Source organism: Mirounga angustirostris, unplaced genomic scaffold (genome assembly GCF_029215605.1).
Source record: "Mirounga angustirostris isolate CCGP_5_RB_7025 unplaced genomic scaffold, mMirAng1.0.hap1 SCAF_13, whole genome shotgun sequence".
Lineage (NCBI taxonomy): Eukaryota > Metazoa > Chordata > Mammalia > Carnivora > Phocidae > Mirounga > Mirounga angustirostris.
In genome coordinates, this window is record NW_026991721.1 from 81,142,186 (window position 1) to 81,149,003 (window position 6,818).

Here is a 6,818-nt window from a genome sequence, read left to right on the forward strand (position 1 = left end):
GGCCTCACACTCACCTCTCCTCCCAAGATGGCCTCCTTCTTGCGACAGTGTCCTTGAAGGCCGGCAGCCTTTCTGCACCCCCGGCAGCTATTTCAGTCCTTCCTTGAAGGGCTGTGGTGGAAATTGGCAGAATACAGTCCCCTCTGTCCATGCGATGGAGGGTAAAGATGTGGGAACACGCTTCCGTGCTGGGTGCGTGCACATGTGTGAGGGTGTGGTTGTACACGTGTGCGAAATGGGGGTGTAGCCATTCCTTGGGACCAAATGTCCTTTGTACTCTGCCCTTGAACAATTGCAATGTGCACTCTTGAGCTTCCTACGACTTTTGCGCTCCACTCTGTGGGCGATCAAATGTCTTCCAGACTTCCTCTTTTATGGTCTGGTACCTTTGCAGTAGAAGCAGCTCAGATAAAAACCTATTCCTGTGTCTCAGACTTTTGCCTGCCCCTTCATTCTGCACCCTGACCAGAAACTGTGACTGTTTCAGGGTTAGGCGATTTGCAGACTGGGACAAGGGTAACATGATTCTCGAAGGAGCCTGAAGCTGAAAGTATGTAGGAGGGTCTGAGACTGCAATTGTTTGGGGAGTAAATGAGCAATAAGGAGAAGGCGAATCCTGTTCCTTGATTGCTGGCTGACCACACCGAGTGGGTTTCATGGCTTGCGTGGGGCCATGTGTGTGGATCGTTGTTTGTGGCCAAGTTCAGCACGTGCTGGTGAGCCCCACCACTGTATCTCCCTGCCTGCCTCCCTAGCTTCTTTCCTGGCGAGATGGGGGGCGGAGTAGGAGAGACCTTTGGAGATTCTACTTTCTACATAGGAAGGATGCTTCATCCCACAGGGCTGGTGGGGTCTGTGCCCCACTTTGAAGAGCCTGTGTCCGATGATCATGCTCTTGCGGGCATCTCAAGCAGGGGTGGATTGGGGTGAGTAATTATTAATATTTTTCAATGCTCTCTTTGTTTTGATTTGGGATCTAAAATATTTAGGGTTGTACTGATTCCAGTTGTTTTCCTGTGTCTTTTTTTATGCAGAGGAAACTGGATAGGGTTCAGATGTGGAATTTCCTGACTAGTTTGGTTTTTGTTATATCTTCTTTTGTTTTTTGCTGAGTTGACAAAACAGTAGCTTCAAGGGAGAAACAGACTTCACAAAGCGTCAGGGCGACTTTGCCACTCCCCGGGATTAGAACCCAGGGCTGAGGTGCGCATGGCTGCAGCTGTTTCTTTCAGTTTTGTTAGGAAAGCCTTCTGGGGGGTTGGGGTGGGCTGGGGGGAGAATTGTACATAAAGTACATTTTATTACTACGTAGAAACATAAGAAAAGAGAAGCTAACGGTTAATCTTGGGCTTGCTTTGCTTGCATGTAAAGGAGCTTTGGGCGCCATCACAGGGATTTCTGGGGAGCAGTAGGAAGGAGTCAAAGGGGAGAGATGGGTGGGAGCAAGGGGCGGCTCCCCTGAGTGCATCCCCATTGCTCCGCCTGGGTAAGAGTGCACATTTTCACCAACCCTTCTGGGCCAGCTCCGCCTTTGTATCTTCTTCAAAATAAAAGGAGGCAGGCTCCAGCAGGCTGGAGGCTTGGAGCCCCATGGGGCTGTGCTTGTTGTTTTGGGGAGAGGGTCCAGATCTAAACTGAATAAGGGAATTGATTGGGTGGGGTGTTTCAGGAAAGGGAGTTAGAGAGTTGGAGCACAGAAAGGAGGTCAGTTTCTTTTGCCTGGTGTCTGTAAGGCTGGAAGGGGAATAGAGGGCTAGGTCAATCACGAAGTAGAAAGAAGGTGGGGATCCTGAGATATGACAGTAAGGCCAAAGCCAGGGGACATCAAGCCTTACCTTTCTCATTGGGGCATGTGATAACTTAATTACCCCTAAGGGTGCAGTGTACATGTTGGGGGGTCATCCCAAGAAAAGAAAGAGGAGCAGTTGCCTGGGGTGGGGCAGGCTGGGGAGTAGTGGCAGTGAAGATCATTTGGGGGACAGGTGTGGGAGGGTGATACAGTCATTGAAAAAAGACTGAGGGGTGGGGTCTTGGCACATAGGCCCAGACTGGATCTTGGAAGAGGTTTTGCTTCTTAGCTGGACCTCTTTGCTTCTTCTAGAATTAGCCTACAACACGAAGCGCCCAAACCCAACATGGTCATATTCTCTGTGATGTCCTTCAGCTTCATCTGTTTGTTTTCAGGGGTTCCTCAGGCCCAAAGCTAGGAGACTTGTCTTGAGATCCCCATCGTATTGCCAGCTCTGTGTCAGTAGGGAAGAAAGACTCATTCTCATGAGCTTTGTGTGTTTGTTTTCATAAGCAGAAGTGGCAGATGGCCCTTTCCCTCTCTCCCATGATCTTAAACTGCTTGTAAGACATTGTTGCTGGTGATGGAGAGGAAGGACTGGGGTTTGCTTTTACATTTGTCACCTTTTCTTCTTGAGGCACAGAGACCGCCTTCAGACCATGAAGCCACACTGTGGCTTTATGCCTAGAGGTTTGGGTCTCACTTTCTCCTCCTTTGACGGGGTAAGGCCACCAGTCTGATTGACATAGAAGGACAAAAGAGTTTCACTCTAAAGTCAGACCAGCCATTCCGCTGTCCTCTTTGATGTCTCCAACCCTGCCTCCTTTCAGATTGAGAGGTAGAATTAAAAATCTCTTTAGAAGAAGTCCATAAAAATCAAGCCCAGATGGGACTTCAGCCCTCCTAGCACCTTAATGTTTGGTTGAGGAGGGGTATCCATTACTACCCCTCCTTCCAACTTGTTGTGAAACCACACTGGTCCAGTGCTTTATTTCTGGGCCCCCGTCTATACTTTCAAATAAGTCTTTTGTGAACAAATATAATATCCTCACCACATGCTCTGTGTTTTGGGTTGCTGAGAGGGTAGACGTGTTTTCATAACCTCATTTTAAGCTGATCAAATAATTTCCAGTAGATTGGGTCTGATTCACAGGCCCTCCTTCCCCAAAGATTTCTGGGTAGGAAAAATTAAGCATTAGTGCAAATATCATTAATGGCTCGCCACACCTTATAGAAGGAAGAGTTGAAGTATCTTGATTAATAAATACTTTGGTAGGAGAGCAACCAGCAATTAAAATCACTTAGGTATTCTCTTCTGTGATAGTCTATAGTATTAGCTGGGGTTTCTGAAGAGGGCTGAAGAAGTAATTGCCAGCTCTGGACCCCTGGCTGGGAGAGCTAGATTGGGGAGGTAGAGTGTACAGATTCTCAGTTCCTGTCGCTGGTACCTTGGCTGTTTGCCTTTCCCATCTCATGAGAGGGGGACGTGAATGGCTGTCTGGGCCTGTTGTTCTTTTTGGTCTTAAAGACATGTGCTCCACCATCCCCACCTCTCCCTAGCACTGGGTTTCCTGGATTTATTTTAGGAACTAGGGCAAGCTCTCCACCTCCACCCCATATACACACCAGTTAGGCCTTTCCTTCCTTACCCTACTTCTTTATGGCTCCAGGGATCTTGAACTTGTGCATGGTTTACGATAGGGAGATGGTTGGGTGGGGAAGGGAATCTGGGAGGGGAGATGGGTTGGGCTGGGAGGGGGGATTTACATTTTCAGCCTTAGAAATACTGCGAGCATGCTTTTGGGTGATGTGTGGGGTTTTCACATAGTAGGTGGAAGGGGCAAATGCTGACCCCCCTCATGGGTGATGAGGACTTAGAGGCTTTTTGCTTCCTTTTGGCTTAGGGCATCTATGAAGCCTCATTTCTGATGGAGGGGAATAAACCTCCTCATGGTCATCTTGCAATCCTTGGAAGGCAATTGCCAGTCATTCTGTCAATGAATATCTATATTGCCTATGCGAACAATGAGAGGTCTGTCATGAGTAGACAGTGTCCTAGCTGGGTCAGAGAAATGGGGCTGTCTCACATGTCCCTCTGAAGTTGTCAGGTCATCTCCCTGGTCTCCAGCCCCAGCCAGCTGTCTAGTCTGTGTTCCTTTCCTGGGCTCAGGAAGTGAGAGTGTGCATGCTATGTGGGTATGAGGGTGTCTGGTTTGTCTGTGTATGTGAGTATAGGGGGTGTGAGAGTGTGTGGTGTGTGGGTATGAGTGGGAATGGTGTGTATATGGTGTTTGGGGGGCATGTGGTGTGTGTTGTGGTGTGATATGGTGTTTTTGTTTGGCATGTTTATGGTGTGTGTATGTGAGTGTGTGGTATGTGTGTTTGTGATATGTGGGTGTTTGTGTCTGTCATGTGTGTCGTGTGTTGGTGTGGGGTGTGTTTGTGGTTTGGGGTATATGTGGTGTGTGTGTGTGTGTGTGTGTGTGTGTGTATGTGTAGAGGTTTATAAGGACACACTAATTTGCCTGAGTAGCATCAGGCCCTAGACGACCCTCTTTTTGGTTGACTCTTTGATAGGCAACTTCTGTTTAGGTAGGAGGGTGAAATTAGTACACCATCTTTAGTGTATTTTTTATGGAGATTGTATATAAAATTATATAAATACATATAATTTGTTCTATTTTAAGGAGAGAGGGGAACTTATGTAAGGGGTGGGTGGGTGCAAGGATCAGATGCAATAGTCAAGAGTGGGAGGCTTCAGGCAAATGGGGCATCTGGGGAGTGGGAAGTGGGAGGACAGGAGACTCAAGCTGGGCAGGAGGAGTGGGGCTCACGCCCTTGGCGCACATATATAAATATACAGAAAACCTATATAAAGTCTAGCTAGCTGGCTTATCTATATATCTATATATCTATATGAAGTCATAGTTTGCTTTATTTTTGTACCTGTGCTTAGAGATGTTTTGAGCAGGACTGCCTTCCCCAGGTGGTCTGGAATACTAGCTCATGCCTTGATGCCCCCACCTCCCCCGTCCTTCCTCCATGCCTTTCTTCCTCTGAGACACTCTCTGTTCAGAGTTGCTTGGGTCTTTCTGATAGAAATGTGTGTATATGAAAATTTAAAAAATAGCAAAACAATAATCCACTTGCAGAAGGACAAGTGAGCTGAAGGTTGTGGGAAGCTGTTGGATTTGATAGTCGCAAGAAACACAGATCCAGTATCTCTTGTCACTAGTAAGGCCCCTGAGGCTTGAACACGTTGGCACAGGTGCTTACTACAGTGAGGACGGAGAGTTGAAGACTGTGAATCTATCCTCTTATTGCTGGGGGTTGGTACTCAGTTCCTCTGAAGGAATCTGGCTCAGCAGCATTAGAAAGGAGAAGGTTAGGATTACCTATGGGCTTACAGCAGTACTTGTCCTGGTTGTAGCACCTTGACTCGAGCACTCCTGGAGGGTGTGGCAGTGAGACGGGTGCATCTTGAGAGAGCTTGGCCAGGCTGCCTGCATGGGCTCAGATATGGAGAATACCCTGGTCATTCTTGCTGCAGATTCTTGGAACCAGTGTGAATGTGATATCTAATATAAATATATCATATATGCTTTTTACAGCTATTATTTTAATTGGAAAATAAAGTGTCGTTGGAAATGGGGTGGTCCAGTCCTGGGACACTGAGCGGAAGATGAGGTATAAGAGAAGAACTTTGGGCATGATGGGGAGGATGGGGCTGGGTGGAACCTTCTGCCACCTGGCCTGGGACCTACAGACCCCAACAGTATATTGAAAGAATTTGGCCCAGATTGGAGATTCTAGAGAGTGGGAGCTTACTTGCATTGGAGCAGGAAACTCTGTGTGGCCTGAAGAATACCTCTTTGAGAATTCAAGACCTCACATATACTGCAAGGCTGTGCACCTTGCAGCCTCAACAGTCGTCTCTTGGGTGCTAGCTTTTTCTTCTGACTTGCCAAGAGCTCCGAATGATGTATTTGAAGCTGGTAAAGGGCCAGATGGTACAGGCAGCCAGGAGAGACTTGTGGCTGCAATCTCTCTGCCCTCATCCTGCTCATCAACTACAAAAGGCAATACTAACCCCTCCTCTCCAACCAAAGTGTCATGTTATCCAAGAGCTTTTGTCTTACGGAGTTTGATCTTTAAAGGGACTCAGATGCCCCAGCCACTGAAAGGGCTCTCTTTACATTTTGGGGGTTTTATGGGAAGAGTAGGTTGAGGTGGAGCTTGAATCTGACTCCTGACCCTACTGCCCTCACAACGTAGACCCTATAGGGCTCTGGCATTCACTCAGGCACTGTCCTAGAGACCCTGGGATTACTTGCTCAAAACACTTCTCATTTTCCAAGGACACTGAAGGAAAATGGGCTTTGTCCATGCAGTACTAGAAGGGCTCTAATTATGAGTCCAATTGGCCGTGTGTCCATCCTTGACTAACTTTTTCTGCAGTCTTCCAGGAGGCCAAAGGAGGATATAGCCAGATGTTTCTTAGTAAGATTTTTCAGGGATTGGGCAAGAGACAAAGCAGCACATTCTATGTCCCTTCCCAGCTCGCATCCTAACCCATTCCAACCTACCCAAGCCTCCACACCAAGAGGGCTTTCCATTATTGGTTTTTGTTTTGGTTTGGTTTTTTGTTTGGTTGGGTTTTTTGCTCTTAAAGTGGTCATCCTTTCTCTCTCCATGGACCCTGTCCCATTTCTGGTACTCAATGCAACCAGCAAAATAAATCACTTTAGCATCCCAGGCCCCTGAGAGGGTTAGTACCCTCAGTAGATCTACAGTTGCTCTAAAACTCTACTTCTTCCCACATTATACTTAAGGCTTGATTCTTAAGAATCCTCAGCAGCATCAAAGTATACAAGGTCAAAAGTTGTTGACCACATTCCCATTTCATTCTTTAACCTCCAGTTGGACTCTTCATTTATGGAAGGAAAAGTGAAGACAAGGGACATAGCCCCCACCTTGAAATTTTCGAATGTGGAAGGGATGTAATGCTTACTTCTACCCTTTCCATAAT